The sequence below is a fragment of the Pongo pygmaeus genome, chromosome 8 (assembly GCF_028885625.2).
Source record: "Pongo pygmaeus isolate AG05252 chromosome 8, NHGRI_mPonPyg2-v2.0_pri, whole genome shotgun sequence".
Classification (NCBI taxonomy): domain Eukaryota; kingdom Metazoa; phylum Chordata; class Mammalia; order Primates; family Hominidae; genus Pongo; species Pongo pygmaeus.
Window position 1 is genome coordinate 105,565,528 of NC_072381.2, and position 26,547 is coordinate 105,592,074.

A 26,547-nucleotide genomic window follows, 5' to 3' on the forward strand; every position below is an offset into this window, starting at 1 on the left:
TTTTCAAAGGGGAGGGAGTGTACGAATAGGGTGTGGCTCACAGAGATCACATGCTTCAAGGGCGACAAAAGATCACATGGCAGGTCAATGTAAGATCACAAGGTCAGGGCGAAACTAGAATCACTAATGAACTTCCACGTCCCTCTGTGCATGCATTGTCGTTAATAAACATCTTAACAGGGTTCAAGAGCAGAGAACCAGTCTGACTAGGATTTGCCAGCCTGGAATTTCCTAATCCTAGCAAGCCTGGGGGCGCTGCAGGTGGCCAGGGCATGTTTCATCCATTATCTGCAGCTGCATAAGGCAGACATCCCCAGAGTGGCCATTTTAGAGGCCCTCCCGGGAATGCATTCTTTTCACAGGGCTGTTAATTATTAATATTCCTTACTGGGGAAAGAATTCAGCGATATTTATCTTACCCGTTTTTGGTAATAAGAGAAATATGGCTCCGTCCTGCCCAGCCCACCGGCAGCCAGACTTTAAGGTTATCTCCCTTGTTCCCCGAAAATCACTGTTATCCTGTTCTCAAGGTGCCCAGATTTTGTATTGTTCAAACACACATGCTTTACGAACAATTTGTGCAGTTAACGCAAACATCGCAGGGTCCTGAGGCAACATACATCCTCAGTTTACAAAGATGATGGGATTAAGAGATTAAAGTAACGACAGGCATAGGAAATTATAAGGGTATTGATTGGGGAAGTGATAAATGTCCATGAAATCTTCACAATTTATGTTCTTCTGTCACGGCTTCAGCAGGTCCCTCCGTTCGGGGTCCCTGACTTCCCGCAACACTCTGCCTCCTGGGTTCAAGTGATTCTCCTGCCTCAGCCTCCCAAGTAGCTGGGATTACAGGCATGCACCACCACGCTCAGCTAATTTTGTATTTTTAGTAGAGACGGGGTTTCTCCATGTTGGTCAGGCTGGTCTTCAACTCCTGACTTCAGGTGATCCACCCACTTTGGCCCCCCAAAGTGCTGGGATTATAAGCGTGAACTACTGCACTGGCCTCAAATGGCGTTTTTTTAAAATTCCACAATTCCTTCTCCATTTACTAGTTGACATTCTCTTCAGAAGAGCTTTCCCTTATTCCTAATTCATGTATTCATGAATATATATGTATACACACACACACACACACACACACACACACACACACACACACACACACATCAATTAGAACCTATGGATTCTTGGCAGCTTTTTTTCCCTATGGGTTATAATTTATTATTTATTTTGTTACTCAGGTTTTTTGGCCAGGTAATAAAAGGCAAAGAAAAACTAAAGAATTGCTCCAGGTTTGGCCAGGTGCGGTAGCTCACACCTGTAATCCTAGCACTATGGGTGGTGGAGGTGGGCGGATCACTTGAGCTCAGGAGTTCGAGACTAGCCTGGGCAATATAGCCAAACCTCATCTCTACAAAAAAAAAGATGCAAAAATTACCCGGGCATGGTGTTGCATGCCTGTAGTCCCAGCTACTTGGGAGGCTGAGGCAGGAGGATCACTTAAGCCCAGGAGGCAGAGGTTGCAATGAGCCAAGATCACACCACTGGGTGACAAAGTGAGACTCTGTCTCAAAAGAAAAAAAATTGTTCCAAGTTAAATGAGACTAAAGAAATTTGACTTGATGTAAATGTTCTAAAGTAAAAAAAGAAAAAATTGAAAGCTAATCCTGGACCATAATTTTTTTCCTTTTGCTATAAAGGCTGTTAGTGGAATAATTGGTGAAATTGTAATAAGGTCTGTTCATTAGATGATAGTACTGGATTGCTGATAAATTTCTGACTTTGATAAGAGAATATCTTTGTTTTTTAGAAAATACATATTGAAGTATTTAGGAACAAAAGGGCATTATGTCTATAATTTACTCTCAAACGTGTGTGTGTGTGTGTGTGTGTGCATGCACATGTGTGGAGGATGGGGGAAAGAGAGAGAATGAGAAAGGAGAAGCAAGCATGGTAACATGTTCACATATGGGAAAACTGAGTGAAATACAAGCAGTGTATCAAGAATTCTTTGTCTTTTTCTTGCAAATTTTCTGTAAGTCCATAATTACATTAAACATTTTTTTTTTTTTTTGAGACGGAGTTTCACTCTTGTTGTCCAGGCTGCAGTGCAATGGCATGATCTCGGCTCACTGCAACCTCCACCTCCTGGGTTCAAGCAATTCTCCTGCCTCAGCCTACCGAGTAGCTGGGATTACAGGCATGCAGCACGATGCCCGGCTAATTTTATATTTTTAGTAGAGATGGGGTTTCTCCATGTTGGTCTCGAACCCCCGACCTCAGGTGATCCGCCTGCCTCGGCCTCCCAAAGTGCTGGGATTACAGGCGTGAGCCACCGCGCCAAGCCCACATCAAACATTTTAAAAGTAGAATTTGTCAGCCTCTTGTGAGCAATTCCCTTTAAGAATTTTCCTTTTCAGATCTTGGGCCATATTTTCTCCCACTTCCTCATCTGGAAGGGGAATGATCACAGATTGGGCACTAACATTATACTTTTTCAGGGGGGTAAAAACGGCAAAGAAGGAAACATTATTATTCACATTTCCCCATTCCACACTGTTAAGTCCAAGATATGGCTTTACTTCTAACTCAAATCTGTGATTACTTGTCATTAGTTATTTGGACTCAATTTTTCTGGATCTGGAAAATGGGGTCCCGCTGGAAATCAAACTTCTGTGTGCGGAAGTCCATCGCAGTTACAACTGATAGCAAGCTGAACCTTTCCTAATGAAGTAGGTTGGCTAAATTGTCACATCTTCTGAGTGGCCACTAGGTGGTACTCGTTGCTACAGCTTTTCCTCTTTTCCAATTCGGAGAATTAACATTGCTCTGAATGGCCTGTCAACTATTCATGGATGCATAATATCTCTGATTATTATACAAGGCAGTAAATATTACGTCTTCTGAGAAAAATGGCTTCACCTGGTAAAATGCCTATTGACAGGCAGAAATTCAGTATTCGCTATTTGTAACTTTTTAAATTGAAGTGCATAGGTACAGAAAAGACCAAGAAGCAACCTTAAAAATTTTCTAAATTAGAATCTAAATTTGGTTTAGTACCTATTCAGCACTCTTTCCCCATACAAACACTCTTTCTCTCTCATTAATTCTTACATCTGTGAATTTTGTACTCCATCCCATGAGATGAGGGGTACTTTCCCACCATTTTATGAAACCCAAACTAAGTATTTCTAATACCTCTGATGTTCATAGTTAGTAGCCCATATTATCAGCCTATCAACCTGAATTATTCTAAAAACACATTTTATATTCATTAAACAAACATGATTCAAATTCTACAATGTATAAAATACCTTGCTAGGTGTCACGGTTTCTTTTATCTTTATCTTTTCTTTTCCTTTTTTTGAGACAGGGTTTTGCTGTGTTGCCCAGGCTGGAGTGGGGTGGCACTATCATAGCTCACTGCAGCCTCAACCTCCTGGGGGTCAAGTGATCCTCCCATCTGAGCCTCCTGAGTAGCTGGGACCACAAGTGCATGCCACCCCTTTTTTTATTTTTTGTAGAGACAAGGTCTCACTATGTTGCCCAGGCTGGTCCTGAACTCCTGGACTCAAGCTGTCCTCCGCTGTTAGCCTCACAAAGTGTTGGAGTCATAGGCATGAGCCACCATGACCAGCAGTGTCATGGTTTCTATCCTTAAAAAGTTCTATTGAGGAAGACATGTCCCAGAATGAACTTGATGTAGCAGAATGAGCATGAGCACTGCAGCCAGACAGATCTAGGTTCAAATCCCAGCTCTGCCACTTATAGTATAGACTTGGGCTCTGAGTCTCAGCTTTCTCATCTGTAAAACTGGGAATATAATACCTTTTAGGCAACTCAACAAGTAGTTGAGTGGCTTCCCAATAAGTGTTTGTTGGCTGAACCAACAGTGGAAAAATTAAAAATAACTATAATACTATAATAAAGGGTAGAAATGAAATAAGTGAATCATTTTCTTTTCTTTTTTTTTTTTTTTTTTTTTTTTGAGATGGAGTCTCGCACTGTCACCCAGGCTGGAGTGCAGTGGCGTGATCTCAGCTCACTGCAACCTCTGCCTCCCAGGTTCAAGCTATTCTCCTGCCTCAGGCTCCCGAGTAGCTGGGATTACGGGCGCCTGGCACCACACCTGGCTAATTTTTTGTATTTTCAGTAGAGACAGGGGTTTCACCATGTTGACCAGGCTGGTCTCAAACTCCTGACCTCAAATGATCCACCTGCCTTGGCCTCCCAAAGTGCTGGGATTACAGGCGTGCACCACCACACCCGGCCAAGTGAATCAATTTCAAACTGAGTAAAGCATTATTACTCCATATTTGACCCATCACAGCAATGTCATCAAAATAGTCAAGGACAACATATATTTAGTAAATGTTGGAAAGAGGCTGGAATATTCCTTAGTCCAAAGAGAACAATACATTCATACAAGTCTTGGGTAAGAGAAATAAAGCCAGTCCTTGATTGACCTAGCAAGCAAGCACAGTTTACCAGGAACCCCTCCCTCCACAGCGTGAGGGTAGAAATGGTGCTGGCAGAACTCAATCTCTCTAATAAGTCATCCATCGAGAGCATCAGATGGGCATCAGGCATGGAGACTGCAGGAATCTGAATCTAAAAGCAGGGCAGAGGAAGCCCAGGGTTGTTCATGGGGTGATGATTTGGCTCCTGTGTCTTTCTCCCCTTTTCTTAACCCACTGATGATAAGCAAACTTTAGCACGCATCAGAATCACCTGGAAGGCTTGTTAAAACACAAATTGCTGGCCAAGTACAGGGCTCACTCTTGTAATCCCAGCACTTTGAGAGGCTGACGCGGGTAGATCACTTGAGTCCAGGAGTTCGATACCAGCCTGGGCAACATGGCAAGATCCTGTTTCTACAAAAAAAAATACATAAATTAGCCGGGCATGGTGGTGTGCACCTGGGGTCCCAGCTACTTGGTGAGAGATGAGAGGTCAAGGCTGCAGTGAGCCAAGATCATCTCAAAAAACAAAAACAAAAACAAACCAACCCCTAAAAAACATGGATTGTTATAGGTTTAGGTGGGGCTCAACAATTTGCATTTCTAATAAGTTCCAAAGTGATACTCATGGTCATGGGACCACGCTTTGAGAACTGCTGCCTTGACCTGTTGCAATCAGACAAGCAATCAGTCCTACTTGTCTTCTATAGAAATGTCAAGAAGGCAGTGGGTTTCCCAGTGTCTATTTTGATGATTCTCAAGATAAAGAGTAGAAAAGAGAAAAAAGCTTCCAGAGGGCTCTCAGAACTTCCCAGGGATTGCAAGATGCTTTTACAAACTACACAGAACACTTAGGACACCTGCTTCCCACTCCAGGGGAAAATCACTGAGTTCACTGCCCATGTGAACCACCGGTAGTCATGTAAGGGGATCACATGCCTCGGGTGCATTATTGCAGAAGAAAACTGAAAACAACTTGATGGGTCGGGCGCAATGGCTCACGCCTGTAATCCCAGCACTTTGAGAGGCCAAGGCGAGTGGACTACTTGAGACAGGAGTTCGACACCAGCCCGGGCAACATGGCGAAATTCTTTCTCTATTGAAAATACAAAAATTGGGTGTGTTGGCACACACCTGTAGTCCCAGCTACTTGGGGGACTGAGGCGTGAAGATCACCCGAGCCTTAGGAGATCAAGGCTGCAGTAAGTCATGATTGTGCCACTGCCCTCCAGCCTGGGCGAGAGAGTGAGACCCTGTCAAAAAAAAAAGAAAAAAGAAAAAAAGAAAAGAAAGAGAGAGAGAGAAAGAAAGAAAAAAAAACCCAAAAAACTTGATGATCTTTCCTGGTGTTTCCCTCCCCCTACATCCCCACTGGTTTCTATTCTCTTCAGGTAATAAGTATCGTAGTTTGACTCTACAGTCAAGAATCAGCCTGTTTAACTGGAACACCTGGTTCAAAGATTTCCAAATCTGACAGAGGCTCAACATATCCATTTCATCATCACCTTTCTCCAAATCAGGAGAAAGGACAAGACTAGACACCTATTGCCTCAAAACACCTATTATGTGTCCTGTGTTAAGTGCTTGACATGCTTATTTCATTTAATCCTACTGTAGCCTTATGCGGTGGGTGCCAATATTATCCATGCTTTCCAGTTTTGGAGAGTTTAAGTAACTTGCCCAAGGAAAACAACTAATGGAGCCAGGATTAAAATGCAAATCTGTCTGCCTCCATAGTAGACCAATTGTGTATCACTCCCAGAATTATCCCAAGAGATAGATGTTACAGAGGGTGGCCAGGTCCAGTGGCTCATCCCAAAACTTTAGGAGGCCAAGGCTTGAGGATCACTTGGGCCCGGGAATTCACAGAGCAGCATGGGCAAAACTGGGAGACCTTGTCTCTACAAAAAAATTTTAAAATTAGCCAGGCATGGTGGTGGGCACCTGTGATCCCAGCTACTTGGGAGGCTAAGGTGGGAGGATCGCTTGAGCCCTGGAGGTTGAGGTTGCAGTAAGCAGTGATTGTGACACTGCATTCCAACCTGGGCAACAGAGTGAGACCCTGCCTCAAAAAATAAAAATAAAAAGTTATAGGGGAGAAACTTTAGCTACATAAAAGACAGTCCTTCTTCACCACTAGTGCTTTCAATTATGAAATGGGCCACTTCACAAACATCATTTTCACCACTGGGAGTGTCAGCAAAGGACTGTCAGCTGAGGATCATCTGAGACTCACATGGAGGGGGTTCTAAGGCTGGCCTTCCCAGCTCCTTTCTGTAAGATACAGCGAAAGAGTGGAATTGCCCTTTGTATTTCATAAGGTGACACTAGACCAGAGGGTGGAATGAGTCAGGATTTGACTCAGTATGTCAAATGCCAGTACATCACTACAATTTTGAGGCAGAAATGAGCTCATTCCAGGAAATCTTTGGAGACTGGATGATAACCACATGAGAATATGCAAAGGGGTTTCAGAGACTAGGTGGGTTTCAAATATAGAGAGTATCTGATTTTTTTTTTCTTGGACAGAAATTAAATTCTTCTGCACACACTATATCATGCTTCTTAATCTTGTCCTCAGATCAAATTCACAATTGCTCAATAATAACAACCACCACCATTATTGATACATTATTCACCAGGCTTTATATACATTTTCTCCCAGGATCCTGAAAAATACCAATAAAATAGGAATTACCGTCTCCATTTTATACAGATAACTCAGATTTAGAATGTTGCTTTTTTTTTTTTTTTTTTTTTTCTTGAGATGGAGTCTCTCTCTTGTTGCCCTGGCTGGAGTGCAATGACACCATCTCGACTCACTGCAACCTCTGCCTCCTGGGTTCAAGCAATTCTCCTGCCTCAGCCTCCCAAGTAGCTAGGATTACAGGCATGCACCACTACACCCGGCTAATTTTTGTATTTTTAGTAGAGATGGGGCTTCACCATGTTGACCAGGCTAGTCTCGAACTCCTGACCTCAGGTGATCCACCCGCCTTGGCCTCCCAAAGTGCTGGGATTACAGGCATGAGCCACTGCGCCAGGCCCAAGAATGGTGTTAAATAACTTGTCAAAAGATAATATAGCAAGCAAGTATTAATATAACTTGGATTCAAACTCAAGTCTGCCTTACTCCAAAAGCCGTGATTTAACCACTATTCTACACTACACTAATATATCATGCTATCACCCTAACACCCTAAATCTTTCTGATTAAGGATTCTGACTCTCCTTTCAAAATTCCTTCCAAATAGTTAGGATTGTGCAAGTCTATAAGATGTCGTTATAAGCAAACTCTGTTTTAAGAGTTTAATATCTGAGTCTGAAGGTGAATTGCAAAAGCACTTGTTAAACTCAAAAGATCACCGTCTTGAAAGAAGCTCCATTCTGGTGTAAAATGAATAACAGTATCTAAATCTGTATCAGGAACCATATTCTGACACAGATAAGTCCCAAGGAAGGAAAAAGTCACATGCACAAAAATGATACCTGGGTTATTTATAAAGTCAAAAAAAATTGCAAACAACCTAAAAATCTTACAGAGACAATTATTAAGTAAATTATGAGATCACTGAGTCACTTGATGGAATATGATACAGCCATCGAAATAGTAACAAAAACAATGCAAAACTGTATCCATACAATGATTGTATCCATACAATGAAAATTATTTTAAAAACACTAAGTGTAAAAACTTGAAGGAAAAACTGACTGTTTAAAAACCAGTGGTTTAATAGCTGGATTTTCTTTCTTTTCATTCTCATGGATATTCTTATACTATAATAATAGTAAAACAATATAAAAATTATAAAATCATTAAAAAAATTTTCGTCTGTTTCCAAGTTATAGGCTGAAGTTTCCAGGTGCTGGATGCTGTACTGACTTTGCTATTGCCTCATTAAGATCTGTTCCCTCCTCTCTTGGCTAATACCATGATTTTATCTGAGGTATCACACCTCTCCAGATCATCTCACATATGTTGGCAGAAGCTGAATCTAACCCTGGCTATAGGACTTGGACAAGCAGTTCAGGCCAGAGCAAATCTGCAAAGACTCCTCCCTTAGCACAATTACAGGTTCAGGGATGACCTTGTAACCCATTTCAGGTCAAGGAGTCATAAAGAGAGATTTCTTGAACCTTTGGGGATCTTCTCTTTTCTACTAGATGTGAATGAGAAAGCCCCAGAAGAGTCAGCCTTAGGAGGAAACTGATTGTGCCCCTGGCAAAACTGAGTAATAGAAACAGACAGATCCTTGACAATGTTATTAAGCCACTAGCTTGATCAGCCCTGAATCCTGCAATAAATCCCATTACCCAGACAATAAATCCCATTATGGTTTAAGCCAGTTTTCGTTGGGTTGTCCTTCATTGTAACATAGTCCTTACTTATATGGCAACCATAGCATTTCCAAAAAGGTTGCACTATTTCTGAGGAAAAGAGAGCTAGAAAAGAGGGCAGCGAGCCCAGCGCCGTGTCTCACACCTGTAATCTCAGAAATTTGGGAGGCCAAGGAGGGAGGATTGCTTGAGTACAGGAGTTCAAGACCACCCTGGGCAACAGGGTGAGACCCCATTTCTACAAAAAGAGAAAAAATTAGCTGGATGTGGTGGCACACATCTGTAGCCCCAGCTATTCGGGGAGGCTGAGGCAGGAGGGTGCTTGAGCCCAGGAGGCTGAGGCTGCAATGAGCTGTGTACGTGCCACCACACTCCAGTCGGGGTGACAGAACAAGACTCTGTCTCAAACAACAAACAAACAACAACAACAACAACAACAACAACAAAAAGCAAAAAGAGGGCAATGGATGCCAAAGCCTACATTCATTAAAATACATTCTTATCCGATATTAAAAGGGGCTTGCTGAGCAAGTCAACTGATGATGATATTCTAAAAACATGCCTATCATTAAGTCCCCAGGCTCTTCAAGGTTTATTTCTGGGTAAAGCAAGATCTCTAAAATACCATGAAAAATGTATATTATATACACACACATACATTTATACATGTGTGCAGGCACACACGCACACACACACATACTTCTCACTCCTAAAATTGCCCTTATAAAATGAGTATTTAATACGAATTTTAAGGAAGGCAGATATAAAAAAGAGTCGAATGAAAAGTAGCTCCAATTTTTATTTTTTATTTTTTTGGAGACAGAGTCTCACTCTGTCGCCCAGGCTGGAGTGCAGTGGCGCAATCTCGGCTCATTGCAGCCTCCACCTCCCAGGTTCAAGCAATTCTCCTGCCTCAGCCTCCCAAGGAGCTGGGACTACAGGCATGGGCCATTCCTCCCAACTAATTTTTTGTATTTCTAGTAGAGACAGGGTTTCACATTTCGTGTTGCCCAGGTTTCATGTTGCCCAGGCTGGTCTCAAACTCCTGAGCTCAGGTAATCTGCCCTCCTTGGCCTCCCAAAGTGCTAGGATTACAGGCGTGAGCCACCGTGCCCGGCCAGAAGCTCCAATTTTTAACATTACTTTTATCCTTTGTGATATTCCATGCTCCTTATATAAAAACCAACAAGGCCAATTGTTCCCAGAGTTAGCACCTCCTTATTAACTGGTGTGCTTTTTTCTTACTCAGCAATGAGAACTATGAAACCTATTTGTGTTTTCTTCTTTGCTTTGGCCACTAGGAACCTCAGGTTTGTTATCATTTGCAGTACTCTTGTTTAATCTTGAGTGTTCTGGTACACGTTTTTTTCCTCTTCTAACCTTTTCCCACTTGTTTTGCTAAGTCGTTTTTAATTGTAGTTCTAACAGGCTATATTTTACTGTTCTGCACTTTTTAACATAAGCTCTGATCCCTTTTAGACATAGGTGGGGCATAAATGTATTGTTATTGAAGAAGTATGACTAATAATTATTATTAATCATTAACATCATGAGCTTGGGTAATAACCAAATTTTATCCACTCCTATGTTTACAGTAGAGACTGAATATTCTTGTGCTTTCTTTTGAACTGCTGGAAGACCTGCCCAGCTCACAGCAGTAAGAAATCACCAGTGCTGACTTCAGTCGGAAACTTTGTACGTCTCCTTTCCCAGGTGATTTCCATATAGGCCATCGTATGCTACTGAGCTTCTTCCCTGCCCCTAATATGTGATATGTGATGGAACACTGTTGTCCTTTTCCAACAACACTCTCCCTAGGAAGGAATGGGATTCCTTCCCTCAACTTGTTGACAAAGAATATCAGAGGGCTGGGGTGCATCTGCCAGCAAGTGTACATAGTTCCTTTATGTGTCTGTACTAGTCGAACACATAAAGGAACTATTATATATACACTTTTTTTGACACTCAAAAGTCAACTGCTCCTTTCTAAGCTGGATAGCTCTGAAGAGAAGCATTAAGTGCTCCTCTAGAAATCTGGGGATGTCTTCCACCCCCAATCCCTCCCCTGACAGTCACTCCTCTTGGGCAATTCCTCCTTCCATTATCTTTGCTGCTATCCCATCACATATTCTGGTGAATGTTATTGGGTCATTCCAAGTTGGATTCCAAATAGTTCATGTGTCTTAAGACAGAGAGTAGGCAGAGGAAAGTAGGAACCTGGAAACGAGGGAAGGGTTATATCCTCAGGGTATGCACTGAAGGTTGTTGAAACCATGCATTTCATATCAATGTGTCTACAGAGACTAAAACTGAGAGAACTAGATTCACTCACATCTGCTTCAGTAACGAAGTCTATGAGCATTATTAAGCTTTTTAGGGCTTAGGTTCAGAAGATTCTTGTTCTAGAGAACTTATGACACATGGCCAGTTTCTTCTTGGGAAATTAGATTCAGAGCCCAAATGTTTTATGAGTTGCTGTTGAAGGAAAAACAATCAGACTGAGGATGATTATCTGGAAAAATGGAAATGAATCCAAGATCCTGTTAGTGATTCCCCTGAAGTTTCTAGTAGCTCTGAGATCTTAGCCCAGCTGGAAGAATAGACCTATAGATACTTGTCCATGCTGAATCAATATAATAGATTCCCTCAGGGGATGGAATACTGAAATCAGATACCTAGAAGACTGGAGATAGGAGTAGAGGACAGGGCATAAAGCAATCAAACAAGGAGGCTGGTGGAACTTCCCTGTTCTATTCCATTCTGAATGCAGAATCAAGGGAGAGCAAAGCAATTGATTCTTACGGATTCAGTATGGCTTTAGCCAATGGCTTGTAAATTCTCATGTGGTTTCAGAACTGCATAAAGAGTTTACGAAGACAGCAATCAAACCAGGAAGTCAACAGTCCTGAGGAAGACGAAGTCTTCTTCTCTAGAGTCACCCTGGAAAAATACTGCACCCTAGATAGCATTGCTTCTGTGTGGCCCAGAAACCTGGAGACATAGCATGAACTTCAGTTAATGTCACAAGAGATAAGGGAAGATTTCTGCAGCTATGGTCTCTGCAAAGGAGGGCACACTGTTTCAAAAGAGCTGAAGACACCAACTGTAGTAAAACATAAAAGGCCTGTCTTAGTATAGGGATTTTTCTGGCTGATGAGGCAGCGGTAATTCCACACGCTCCTGTAGAAGGTTACAGAGGAACAGTTGCACTTGCTCTTACTGTGCTTCTTTGAGCTATTTTGCTCAAGATCTCCCAGAGACTGGTCATTTTGGAAAAACTAAAGCTACAGAGAGTATACTGGTGCCGAGACCCGGAGACTTTTTGCTGCCTAAATCTAGCTGAACCAAAAAAATGTATTTAGTGCTAGAAACCAAGGAAGCATGAGAAGAGTGGCCCTTGTTAAAAGGTGCCCAAGCTGGAGTCTTTGAACATATGGACCCAGAAAAGATGGGAAACCAGGCAGGAAAAACCTAGTGATTACATATATATGGGGTCACCCCAATTGGATTGCCAGTTTCATGCACTGTCTTAACAAATGATAAGGGAGCGGTAACTAAGTTAATAGAGTTGGTAATGAGTGATTTTACTATAGAGAAGTCCTGGCTGTTACCTCTAATTGTGCAGTATAAGCTACCTGGATCAATAAGATTCTGTGAGGATTACAGGATAATCAACACCATGACCGAACCATATGTTCATCCAATGCCAATAATCGATTCTCTCTGGAGTTACTGGGTCTACCCTCAACATTTTGAGGAGTGCAAACAGTTTTTATTTATTTGAGTTATATCTATCTACCCTCAATAGACCCTTTAACTCCAGAGAGAATTGATTATTGGCATTGGTTCAAAAGCCAATCAATAACTCATCATTGTTTCATGAAGTATTGCAAAATAAAGGCCATCCAAGAAGACTTTATGCAGAAAGATTTGGTCATCCCAGAGAGATACATCACCTTATTTACCAAGGGCTTTCTCACTCAGTACACAACAGGAGGCTCTCAAATGGTTCCATATAAGGGAAATCATATTTAAGTAATTAATAGTTGCTTGATTTATAAACAATTTATTTATATGTAATTTTTTCATTTTAGTAATAGAGATGGGGTTTTGCTATGTTGCCGAGGCTGGTCTTAAACTCCTGGACACAAGCAATCCTCCCACACACTGCTGGGATTACAGGCGTGAACCACCATGCCTTGCCTGCAAATAATTTAAACAGAAACTATGTTATCACCACTTGGAAGGGCATGAAATTCCTGAAACACCTTTATCAAACTTTTCCTGGGATTCAAGAACCAAAAGCGGAAAATGTGAGTCCCTGGAGTTCCCAGCAAGGAGAGCCCTTTAAAAAAAAAATCTCAAGAAGCCATAGGCTTGTATCCAGAACAGGAAGACATGGAAAAGCCTGTGAGACAAAGGACCAGGGAGAAAAGAAAAGGAGTCAAAAGCTGTGGGCAGAGGTAGGCGAGAAGAAAGCAAAACGGACCGGTGCCTGGGGAGAAAGAAGAGAGAGAAGGAAGCAGGCACTGGGAGAGCCAGTCCAGGACCGAGAAGTATCCAGCAAGAAGCACTGTTTCTGATCCTGGGCTTCTCTGCTGTGTGATTTATCTTTCATAAAGTGCATCCAGAGATCCTCCTTCACTGACTTTATTGCCATTAGCCATCAGCACTTTAGGGGAGCCTCCTACACTACGTTTATCACAATCAGCGGACATTCCACCTCACAGACAGCATTGCTGTTGACTTTACACATCCTTGTAGTGTAAACCAACAGAAGCTTCTTTATCTAAAATTCATGTATATTTATATGTGTCTAGAAAACAATAGAAATGGGCCGGGTGCACTGGCTCGTCTGTAATCCCAGCACTTTGGGAGGCTGAGATGGGTGGGGATCACCCAAGGTCAGGAGTTCAAGACCAGCCTGGCCAACATGGTGAAACCCCATCTCTACTAAAAATACAAAAATTAGCCAGGCATGTTGGTGTAAGCCTGTAGTCTCAGCTACTCCAGAGGCTAAGGCAGAAAAGAAGGAAGGAAGGAAGGAAGAGAAGAGAAGAGAAGAGAAGAGAAGAGAAGAGAAGAGAAGGGAAGGGAAGAGAAGAGAAGGAAGGAAAGAGAAAACAGTTGAAATGATTATATACCAAACTAGGAACAGTGATTACTGGGAGGGATTTTTATTTTGTTTTATTTTACCTTACTTTAAGTTCTGGGGTACATGTGCAGAACGTGCAGGTTTGTTACATAGGTATACATGTGCCATGGTGGTTTGCTGCACCTATTGACTTGTCTTCTAGGTTTTAAGACCCACATGCATTAGATATTTGTCCTAATCCTCTCCCTCCCCTTGCCCCCTACCCCCTGACAGGCCCGGGTGTGTGTTGTTCCCCTCCCGGTGTCCATGTGTTCTCGTTGTTCAACTCCCACTTATGAGTGAGAACATGTGATGTTTGGTTTTTCTGTTCCTATGTTAGTTTGCTGAGAATGAAGAGGGATTTTTACATTCTCTATGTTATTTGACTTTTAAAAAACAAGGACTATGTATTAGGTAAAAATTTAATAAATATATTACCAGTCTGATTTTCTTTGTAGGGGAAAGGGAGTAGAATTATGTTGTAATGGAATGAGAAGAAATACTGGTTTACACCTTTTTCCTCTTACTTGCCCTTTGAGACTCTGACTATGGCAAAACTCTTGCATATTCATAGCCTGAGGCCTTAGTTGGCTGGTGCTACCTCCTCCATCCCCTGCCTCCTCCAGGCTGACAGCCAGCACTATTAAAACTAACAAGCAAGCAAGCAAATGGCAATGACTTTGGGCCTCCCTGGCAATGACTTAAAAATAGTTAAAAACAGTTTTAACACTGTTAAAATAAGCAGGCAAGCAAATGACGATGACTTTGGGCTTCCGCAGACATGAATGGTACCTGTCTCTGGGACCTTCAAGATTTCCCAGCTCTCCCTGACCACTTAGTCTCCCACTTCTTACCATGGTCCCAGTGCACCCTCCACTGTAGCACTCATCACATTCTATGTCACTGTTTGTTTACATGTCAGCCTTCCTTACTCCTTGAAGGCAGAAGATGTATCTCAGGTATTTCTTTTTTTTTTTGAGATGGAGTCTTGCTCTTGTTGCCGAGGCTGGCATGCAATGGCACGATCTCGGCTCATTGCAAACTCTACCTCCCAGGTTCAAGCAATTCTCCTGCCTCAGCCTCCCGAGTAGCTAGGATTATGGGCATGTGCCACCACGCCTGGCTAATTTTGTATTTTTAGTACAGATGGGGTTTCTCCATGTTGGTCAAGCTGGTCTCGAACTCCTGATGTCAGGTGATCTGCCCGCCTCGGCCTCCCAAAATGCTGAGCCACAGGTGTGAGCCACCTTGCCCACCCTTGTCTCAGGTATTTCAAAGCCCTCAGTACTTGGCCTAGGGCCTGGCACATAGTAAGACTTCATAAATGTTTGAATGAATGAATGTGTGACTATCCAGGATCTCAAACTTAGTTTCAGCATTTTGCTAATAAGCTCTCTTTGTCTCATCTGTTCTTTTCCTCCATGCTATGAAATAATCTAATTCGACCAGCTTAGACTCAGTCTCTGAGCCAGTGGTTTACACACATTTTGTTCTCAGAACCCCTTTGCAACTTCAATATTTTGAGGACTGCAAACAGTTTTCATTTATTTGGGTTATATTTATCAATCATTACCTTATTAAAAGTTAAAACTGGCCAGACGCAGTGGTTCATGCCTGTAATCCCAGCACTTTGGGAAGTCAAGGTAGGTGCATAGCTTGAGCTCAGGAGTTCGAGTCCAGCCTGGGTAGCATGGTAAAACCCCATCTCTACCAAAAATACAAAAAATTAGCTGGGTGTGGTGGCATGTGCCTGTAGTCCCAGCTACTAGGGAGGCTGAGGTGGGAGGATCCCTTGAGCCTGGGAGGCAGTGGCTGCAGTGAGCCAAGATCGCCCCACTGCACTCCAGCCTGGGTGACGGAGCAAGATTCCATCTCAAAAAATAAAAATAAAAATAAAATAAAATAAATTAAAATTCAGGAAAAATGTAAATATGTATTAACTCATTCATTTGAAAATAATGATAACAATCCCTATACATGTAAACACAAATAACACTTTTTATTTTTTAAAAAATGCTATATTTTTTCAAACAAACCCCCCAAAAATTTGGCCGAGCACGGTGGCTCATGCCTATAATCCCAGCATTTTGGGAGGCCAAGGCAGAAGGATCACTTACATTCAGGAGTTCAAGACCAGCTTGGGCAACATAACGAGACCCTGTCTTTACAAAAAAACAAAAATTAAGCGGGTGTGGTGCTACATGCCTGTAGTCCCAGCTGCTTGGGAGGCTGAGGTGGGAGGATTGCTTGAGCCCAAGAGGTCAAGGGTACAGTCAGCCCTGATCACAGCACTGTACTCAGCCTCAGTGACAGGGTGAGACCCTGTCTCAAAACAAACAAACAAAGAAAAATGTTAATGGAATTGTTTTCCATGTTTGCAAGTCTCCTAATGTCTGGTTTAATAGAAGACAGCTGTATTCTCGTATCTGCTTCCGCACAATCTGTTGCAATATGTTATTTTGGTTGAAGTATATGAAGAAAATATGACCTTAAGCAAATATGTTTCGGGGTAAGAGAGAACCTCACAACCCCCCTGAGAAGGTCTCAGGAAGCCCTAGGGGTCCTCAGAGGACACCTTTGAAAAAGATCGCTCTGGCCAGGCATGGTGCCTCATGCCTGTAATCCCAGCACTTTGGGAGGCTGAGGTGGGCGGATCACCTGAGATCAGTTTGAGACCAGCATGGCCAACATGGTGAAATCCCACCTCTACTTAAAAAAAACAAAAATTAGCCGGGTGTGGTGATCCCAGCTACTCTGGAGGCTGAGGCAGGAGAATCACTTGAACCCGGGAGGCGGAGGTTGCAGTGAGCCAAGATTGCACCACTGCACTCCAGCCTGGGTGACAGAGCAAGACTCTGTCTCAAAAAAAAGAAAAGATTGCCCTCATTCCTTATTTTTATGAGTAGAACCTCTGCCCAGTCTGGAGGTTCTGTCTGAACTTAAAATCTCAGCAATCCTGCTGCCACCACCCGATAACATAATTGTCAATATCCTTATAATCCCCTAGCTGTGTACCTTATTTCATAGTTTTCAAAGAGTTTTCCTATGTAATGTCTCCCAGTTGCCTATCAGACATGTCTGCTGATTCCATCTTACCCATGAACAAAACTTCCTATGAATCATGAAGTTCAGAGTGTACATGATTTGCTCAGGGCAAGAGGCAGAGCTAGTGCTCAAACTCACACCTTGTAATACAAGTTATATGCTCTTTTGCTAGCCACTTACATCAGCAGTACTCCAGACTGGCCTCATCTACAACAATCCAGAGTATTGAGATGTTTTTCTTTTTTTTTTTTTAGGCGGAGTCTTGCTCTGTTACCCAGGTTGGAGTGCAGTGGCGTGATCTCGGCTCACTGCATGCTCCACCTCCTGGATTCGTACCATTCTCCTGCCTCAGCCTCCTGAGTAACTGGGACTACAGGCATCTGCCACCACTCCCAGCTAATTTTTTTGTATTTTTAGTAGAGACGGGGTTTCACCGTGTTAACCAGGATGGTCTCGATCTACCAATCTCGTGATCCACCCGCCTTGGCCTCCCAAAGTGCTGGGATTACAGGCATGAGCCACCGCACCCGGCCTGTTTTTCTTTTTTTTTTTCCTCTCTCTCTCTCTTTTTTTTTTTTAGATGGAATCTCACTCTGTCGTCCAGGCTGAGTACAGTGGCACGATCTCGGCTCACTGCAATCTCCACCTCTGGGGTTCAAGCAATTCTTCTGCCTCAGCTTCCCGAGTAGCTGGGATTACAGGCACACACCGCTGTGCCCAGCTGATTTTTGTATTTTTAGTAGAGATGGGGTTTCACCGTGTTGCCCAGGCTGGTCTTGAATTCCTGACCTCAGGTGATCCACCTGCCTCAGCCTCCCAAAGTCTTGGGATTACAGGCGTGAGCCACTGAGCCTGGCTGAGATGTATTTCAATATTTTCCTAATTTATATCTTGACAGGGAATGGCAACTAATATTTATTGAAAGCCTATTATATTCCAAGCACTGTACTACTAAATACCTAATTTGTTTTCCATCAACCTCACAAAAGCAGATGTTATTCTCACTTGAGGAATCAAGGTTTAGAAAGATTTAAGTATCTTGACCTATTTGCCAAAGATGCGTGGCTAATAACTGGTAGCACCATCATTTGGATCAGACCACCTTATTCCAGGTCACACGCTCTTTCCATTATACAACTGTGCCTTCACTAAAATCATGGTTCTATATGACAAAGTGTCTTCTGACATCATTACAGCCACACAAGAACTCAGCCACAGACACTTTCTGAACCTCCAATATATTTCTGCTCCTTCCTTTGTTGATTCTAGAAATACTGTCAAGCTTTCTTGACAAGCTCACTTCAACCTCTCCTGTTAGTGCAGTTCCACCAATCTGTGGATAGAACCTTGAAATCCACTAAAAGAAAGCAGAGTAAAGAGAGGCATGCATTTCTTTACAACTAGTGATGGATTAAGAGCATCCAATTGATATTAATTGGCATGTAGCCATTAGGCATTAAAGGTTGAGGGTCTCTGCCCTCCTCCCCAGCTCCATGGTGACCAGACTCAGCCATTTCCTGGCTTAGAGCCTCTCCTATACAGGGCCAGTCCCAGGTGCACCTTTGAGATAACAATAATGTCTCCTAAAACAAACAGCCATTATTTCTACACAAAGACCTTCAATGTTTCCTCCATCAACAAAAGGCTACAGCCATCCCTCCAAGAAGACAAAGGGCTGGAAGCCTTTTCATAAATATCATGATGAGGGTGTGGGCCCAGTGGGAAGAGAACCAGGAAGATAATTCTCCAGCACTTTCTCTGCTGAGGAATAGCTGGGACAGGACTGACTCCATCCCTCAGGAAGAGCTTGAGTCACTAATCATTCCTGAACTATTCATAATGACAATAATAATATTTCCCTAACCTGCAGAAAGAAAGTAAAAATATTGAGCCATTACAGGATTGCCGTCAGGATCCAATGAGATGATACATGCGAAATCTCTGTGTAAGGTTTAAAGGATTGCACAATTGACATTATTATTATCAGACAATTGATGGGTCACCCATATTGCCTGCATGAAAAAGATAGCTCCATTTTAGCCAGATGAGATTCCAAATAGTCTTGGATTCTAGGTCCACCAGTTTCTAGAATAAAGCATAAGGGAGAAGAAACATGGTCAGTGTGGCTGACCATGATAGTCTACTGGGGCTTGTCCCCCGCCAAATTTCTCTGCAGGTGATGGCTAACTTTGTTAGCTGTTCTTTCCACTCCCCAGAGCCCAGATCTGGGAAATGAGGTCACTGGTGGTTGATTCCTCACCTAGGGTCTAATGGTCCAAGTTCCCCACTTTCCCTTCCCTCCTTTGTCCCCCTGAAAACATCTCTCATGCAATTTACACAAAAATAAATACACATTATAAATTAAAGCTTGAGAAAAGTGTCCAACCTCATTGGTAATAAAAGGCAAGTAAATTAATGTGAGTTGTACCATCTTATACCTATTTAATAATAAAACTTATAAATGAGAACATCCCATTTTGATGAGGTTGTGACAAAATTGATGTGATCTTATAGCACTAGTGGCATCATAAATTTGTATAATCCCTTACAGAGGCAAAATGACAACACATAGCAGATACTAAGGAGATATTTCTACCTTTTGCCCTCGTGGTAATCTCTCTCCTTAGCAATTCCCAAGGAAATAATTTAACAGAAGTGAAAAAAAAAAGCTGCAGCTATAGATACATTTACCATGATAGGCAAATACTGAAACAACCAGAGAAATGTTTTAGTTAATTGCGGTGTGACTGTAGTCCTTAAAATAAAAATATAAAAACTGGCTGGGCACGGTGGCTCACGCCTGTAATTCCAGCACTCTGGGAAACCGAGGCAGGGGGATGACTTGAGCTCAGGAGTTGAAGATCAGCCTAGAAAATATAGCAACACTGGCCGGGCACGGTGGCTCACGCTTGTAATCCCAGCACTTTGGGAGGTCAAGGTGGGTGGATCACAATGTCAGGAGTTCGAGACCAGCCTGGCCAATATGGTGAAACCTCATCTCTACTAAAAATACAAAAAAATTAGCCGGGCAGGGCGGCACATGCCTGTAATCCCAGCTACTTGGGAGGCTGAGGCCGGAGAATTGCTTGAATCCAGGAGGCAGAGGTTGCAGTGAGCCGAGATCGCGCCACTGCACACCAGCCTAGGTGACAGAGTGAGACTCTGTCTCAAAAAAAAAAAAAAAGAAAAGAAAAGAAAAGAAAATATAGCAACACCCCATCTCTACAAAAAATTTAAAAATTAGCAGGGTGTGTTGGTGTGCACCTGTAGTCCCAGCTACTTGAGAGGTTGAAGTGGGAGGATAGCTTGAGCCTAGGAGGTTGACGCTGTAGTGAGCTGAAATCGCGCCACTGCACTCCAGCCTGGGCAACAGAGTGAGAAAAAGGAAAGAAAGAAAGAAAAAGAAAGGAAGAAAGAAAGAAAGAAAGAAAGAAAAAAGAAAGAAAGAAAGAAAGAAAAGAGGGAGGGAGGGAGGGAGGGAGGGAGGGAGACAGGGAGGGAGGGAGGGAGGGAGGGAGGAAGGAAGGGAGGAAGGAAGAAGGAAAGAAAATATCAAAACTATTGAGAGGCCAGGCACAGTGGCTCACGCCTGTAATCCTAGCACTTTGGAAGGCTTGAGCCCAGGAGTTCAAGACAAGACTGGGCAACATGGGGAAACCCCGTCTCTATGAAAAATACAAAAATTAACCAGGTGTGGTGGTGCATGCCTGTGGACCCAGTTACTTTTAGGGCTGAGGTGGGAGGCTCACCTGAGAGTTTGAGGCTGGAGTGAGCTGAGATTACACCACTGCATACCAGCCTGAGCAACAGAGCGAGGCCCTGTCTCAAAACAACAACAACAAAAACAAAAACAAAAACTACAGTGGCTCATGCTTGTAATCCCAACATTTTGGGAGGCTGAGGTGGGTCGATCACTTGAGGTCAGGAGTTCCAGACCAGCCTGGGCCACACGGTGAAACCCCGTCTCTACTAAAAATACAAAAATTAGCTGGGCGTGGTGGTGGGCACCTGTAATCCCAGCTACTTGGGAGGCTGAGGCAGGACACTGCACTCCAGCCTGGGTGAAAGAACCAGACTCTGTCTCAAAAAAAAAAAAAAAACTACTTAGAAATATGATGAAATGTTATAAATGATGAAAGTATACAATATAATACAACCAGGTAAGAATGTATGCATAAACACTGGTAATAAGAAAAATGAAAAATTCTTTAATGTAGTGGTAGCCAACTATATTTTAAAATATTCTTTAATGTTTTTATATCATCTTTAAATACAGCAATAAAAAGAAAGAATAGTAGTTAGCTAGTAGAATTTCTCAATACTCTGCTTCTATTAGGGTAGGGTACGGAGTGGTCCTTGCTAAGATGTTCATGGGTATTAGTAAATTTATGAGCAATACATTTCCAGATAGAGAGGCCATAGTAGACTCCAGTGGTTAAAAGCCTCGGAATTCAAGTCAGGCAACCAATTGCTGAGTTGGATTCCTCTTTCTTCACTTGCTTGCATGAGTGGCCTTGAACAAGCTGTTTGACTTTTCTAAATCTTTCTGATTTGTAAAATGGGAGTGATAGGCTGAACCAATTTCATAGAGTCATTGGAAGTAGTCAGTGAGATAAAGTACATAATATAGTGCTAGGTGCATTGAAAAATTATTCAATAAAGGTTTGTTGTTTGTGCTGTTAATAATGATGATGATGGTGGTGGTGGTTGTGATAAACTCAGGGCTTCCAGGGAAAGTACTTTAACTTAAAGGTCTGACATCACTTAAAGGATGCTACTCAAACAATACTATCCCTATATGTGGAACCAACTACAAATTTTGAAAGGTAATTTTATGTTATTTATTGATTTACTTTTAATAGACAAATAATCACTGCTTTTATTTTATTTTATTTTTGAGATGGAGTCTCGCTCTGTCACCCAGGCTGGAGTACAGTGGCAAGATCTCGACTCACTGCAACCTCCACCTCCCAGGTTCAAGCGATTCTCCTGCCTCAGCCTCCTGAGTAGCTGGGACTACAGGAGCGTGCCACCACATGCGGCTAATTTTTGTATCTTTAGTAGAGTAGGGGTTTCACCATGTTGGCCAGGCTGGTCTCGAACTCCTGGCCTCAGGCAATCCGCCCAGTTTGGGCTCCCAAAGCGCTGGGATTACAGGCATGAGCCACCATGCCCAGCCCACTTTATTTTTTAGAGTAATTTTAGGTTCACAGCAAAATTGAATGAAAGGTGCAGAGATTTCCCATAGATCCCCTGTCCTCACATAAGTACAGCCTCCCCTGCTATCAACATCCAACACCAGGGTGGTACCTTTGTTATACAATGGACCTACATTGACACATCACTGTTACCCAAAGTCCACAGTGTACCTTAGGTTTTACTCTTGGTATTGTACATTGTATGGGTTTTACGTAAAATGGCAGGTATTCACCATACAGAGTAGTTTCACTGCCCTAAAAATCCTCTGTGCTTTACCTATTCATCGTTCTCTTTCCCCAACCCCTGGAAACCACTGACAGCTTTTAGTATCTCCATAGTTCTGTCTTTTCCACCATGGCATATAGTTGTAATTACACAGTATGTAGCCTTTTCAGATTGGCTTCTCTCTTGAAAGGTATTTTTTTTAATGAACAGTCTAGAGGACCAGGTGAGGGTTTTGATTTTCCACTAGATAATACAAAGATAACTACTACCAGTGCTTGTGTTTGGTTCTTTATGCATGCTATCTCCAGAAGATAAATGTTATTATCGTTATTGGTAGAACAAGTGTTCAAGGTCACAAAGCCAGGAAGTAGAGGAGCTAGTATTTAAATCCAGTGTGTCTGACTCCAATGTTTTTATGTTTTCATCATGCCACTGTGTTTACCTAATAATAAACACGGGTCCTGGAGCATTTGAACCCAGTCACGGGAACTGACATGGAAAAGCACACTGGCACAGCTGCATATCCAACTGCATGTCACTCCAGTTCTTAGAAAACAGCATCCTGATAGAGCAACACAACAGCCACCCCGCTTGGTGCCAGCTTTCAGGCTTATAACATGTATTCCCAATCCTTAGGCAGGAGAGCTCAGTCAGCATACTGACTAGCCAAATTAAGTGGATCTGGTTCAGTGTTTCTTAACCTTTTTTGCATTATCCATCTCCCCAGAAGTCTCTTTAGACATTTTCTTCCTAATCACTCCCAATTCCGATACCGCAGACAGACTCTACATTTGCTTATGTACCGTGGCTCTTCAGTGGCCCAAAAGCCATTGTAATACCTAAAGCATTCTTTTTGCCCTTGGAGAAACTATTTTTACACTCTTGGGGGCTACATCATCCCCACTGAGAACCTGTGGTCTAGATGCTGTTGGCCAGAGCTCAGGGAGCCTAACGGAGAGCTGAGACACCAGGGAGGTGAGGCCAGGACCTTGGAGAGCGCCGAAGTGGCCCTCCTGAGGTCATTCCAAGGCTCCGTGTTGCCTGAAAATATGTCTGAAAGGAAGAGGCAGGTAGAGGCAGGGGCTAGGAAACTAGTATTAGTATTATCTTACTAGATGTTGTAGGAATCATCAGAATGTGAAGGCCTCCTAATTCTGTTTCATAAAAAGTTCTTGTGGGGCCGGCACTTTGTGGGTGCAGACTTTAATTCTCAAGGCCCAAGTTAAATGGCACATTTTCAGGTAGTCTAACGATTTCAGGGTCTTTATTAAGAGCCCAATTCCATAGGACTTGGAGGTTTTCTGAGGTTTAAAGGTATCAGATTAATTCTCCCTTCCTCACCCTCCACTGCTGGCTGGGTTATGATGCCACATTTATAGTTTTACAGTGCCTGCTGTGACTTGAAGACAATAGGCACTATTTACCATGTGCCAGACAGACACTGTGCTAAGCATATTAGTGAGCTATTTTATTTAACCTGCATAAGAATCTTCTCAGGTGGGTATGATCATTATCCAAGGATAAGAGAGGTTAGCAAACTTGCTCAGGATCACACAGCTGATAATTGGGGAAGCGCCAGACCTTGAACCCACATAGTCGACTTCAGAGCCTCACTGCTTGACCAGCATGCTATACTGCCACCAGATTGACTCAGTGGCCCTGGTAAGGTTTTTAAAAATCCCATTAATATCCTTAGCACAGGACTATTATCTCCCCTACTCAACTTTCCCAGAGATACCTCTGTGACCCAAGGTTTATACTTCTGCCCTCTCCTCAGGAGAACTTAAAATTTGTCATGTCACTCCTATGCTTAAAACTTTTCAATAGCTCTCCCTGTACCCCTCAGAATAAAGTCCAAATTCTTTCTCATGCCTTATAAGGCCCCTCATAATCGGCCCCTTCTTATAAGGCCAGGCTTGTCGTCTTTTACCGCTTTGCTTCTCAAACTCTCTGCTCCAGCCATGTTGATGCAGTTTAACTAAACTATGCCCTCTGTCCCTTTTGGGCCTTGGCACATGCTGTCCCCTCTTCCCAGAGACTTCCTTTCTATTCACCTCCCTTTCAAGGGGATAAATCCTCCATATCTCTCAGGTTTTAGCTCAGATATCACTTCCTCTGCATTTCCTCACAGATCCCCCAAATCTGGGTACAACAGAAATAATGGCATCACAGTACTCTGTGCTGGTCAGATTGTCTGTGGCATATTTTGTCCAGTTCCAGGAATCACATAGATGAAGTCTGCAGGCAGGCAACCAGTATGGAGAGCATTCTGAAATTGCTTTTAATATATGCCAGGCACTGAGTTAATGATTTCATGGCTATTATCTCACATAATCCTGTTGGATTGTGTAAGTACGATGAGGAAACTGAAATTCAAAGAAGTTAAGCAAATTGCTCGAGGGCCCTCAAATGGTGAATGGCAGTGCATGGTGTTTGACCCATTTGGAGCCCATGCCTTCAATCCCTGCATAATACCACCTCTGAAAACCATAGTATCATGACTAGTTTAGTGATAAAATAGAAGTTATTTAACCTAGAGAACAGATGACCAAGGGCAAGCTACATTCAACCTGAAGTGAAAGGTTGTCACTTCAGAGAGTGACAGGGACACATCAGTAGTTGGCTTAATAGAAGAAAGTTCTGAAAAGGAAGTGAGCCTCTGAGGGGAAAGTCCCAAGTATCTGTTATCTATGTGTTTCTCAGTCCAACGTCTAGCTCAGAGGAGGTGGCTCCATAAGAGGAAGGAAACAGAGCTGCCCAATAGTAGGATGGGTTGCCTCATGAAACAGTGACAGCCCCGTTGACACTCCCCAGGTTGGGCTGGTTGGCCACCTGACAGAGCACCATGGGAAGGATCACAGAGAAAGGATTCCACGTATTCTGCATCCTAAAATTAGATGAGCTCTAAAGCCCCCGTCCGCTCAAGGATTCTGTAATTATTGGACTAAGTCTATGACTCAGATTTTGACAAGTCACAGACCATCTGGCAATGCATCAGTGCACTGAGATCTCAGAAAGCAGAGAACATGAGTGGATTGGACTCCTGGACTTCCAGAACCCAAGCTTCCACCCTTTCCAGCTCCATACAATGGAGTTAGAAATGGTTCACGGTAACTCTGGGGAGCTAGAAACAGTCCTGTTCCAGAGGTTAATCTAAAGAGAGACGTTTAAGTCATTTATAGAGAAAGCCTCTGCCTGTGGGTTTCAGCTGCTGTCACAGGATCTGAAAAAGGAGATGACTTCTCCTTGCTAGCAGATGGTTAGGACAAAAAAAAAATCAATACGTCAACAAATGAATTTCTGACAGCCATTTGCTGAAAGGAATTGATAGGGCCCCACAAAATGTACATTGGGCCGGCCGTTGTTCCTCACACGCACTGTGTCCTTTCACTCCCAGCCAAGTGGCCAGTGGCAAACACAGAGGACTGTCCCCTCTGTCCAGCATGGAATGAGTTCCGATACAGCACAGCCAGAACAAAGTGCTTTCTGCCAGCTTTCCTAGAGGGCTCGCACAAATGTGGGTGGCTCAAAAAATAAGAAAACATTCCATCAACATTGATGTTATGAGATTCCTTGACTCCACTTTCAAAAGATTTATGCACCCTGACAAGAACAGAGTATTGTGGAGCCTAGAACACCTAGTAATGAGGGCATCTTAGTTGTATGATCCAACCTACAGCTTTAATCAAAACACAACCCCACACACAACTATATTAAACTAGGCATACATCACTTGTGCAATTTTTGAAAGAAGTAATAAACCAAATACAAAGTTGCTGTCATTACCTACAGGTCTAATAGCATCTGTTTGGTCGAATTCTATTATTATTTACAGTTCTTTGACTCTATCTTTCCACAGTCGCCCTCCTGTCTTTTCACTTGCTTCTCTCAACTTAGAGATCAAACCTTCTCAGTTTGTGTCTATAGCTAGAGCCTCAATAAGCTTCCTCCAATGGCATGTGGCATGGTGGTCTCTCACATGGGACCATCACCACACCATGTGTGTCCCTCTCTCTCTTAACAGGGATCTGAGATCTAAGGTCGCCTGGCTCTTCTACTTCCTCTCTTTTTTTCTTCCATTTTTTTTCTGCCTCTAAAGAAACATGAATTGGATATAGTATAATAACTGGGTGAAGCCCA

The 26,547-nt window shown here is 42.8% G+C and overlaps 1 protein-coding gene across 12 annotated transcripts in view; it reads right to left on the reverse strand.

The window, feature by feature from the left end:
* PKD2L1 (polycystin 2 like 1, transient receptor potential cation channel) overlaps positions 1 to 26,547 on the reverse strand; it is a 57,610-nt gene that overhangs the window by 13,022 nt on the left and 18,041 nt on the right. The window lies entirely within an intron of this gene.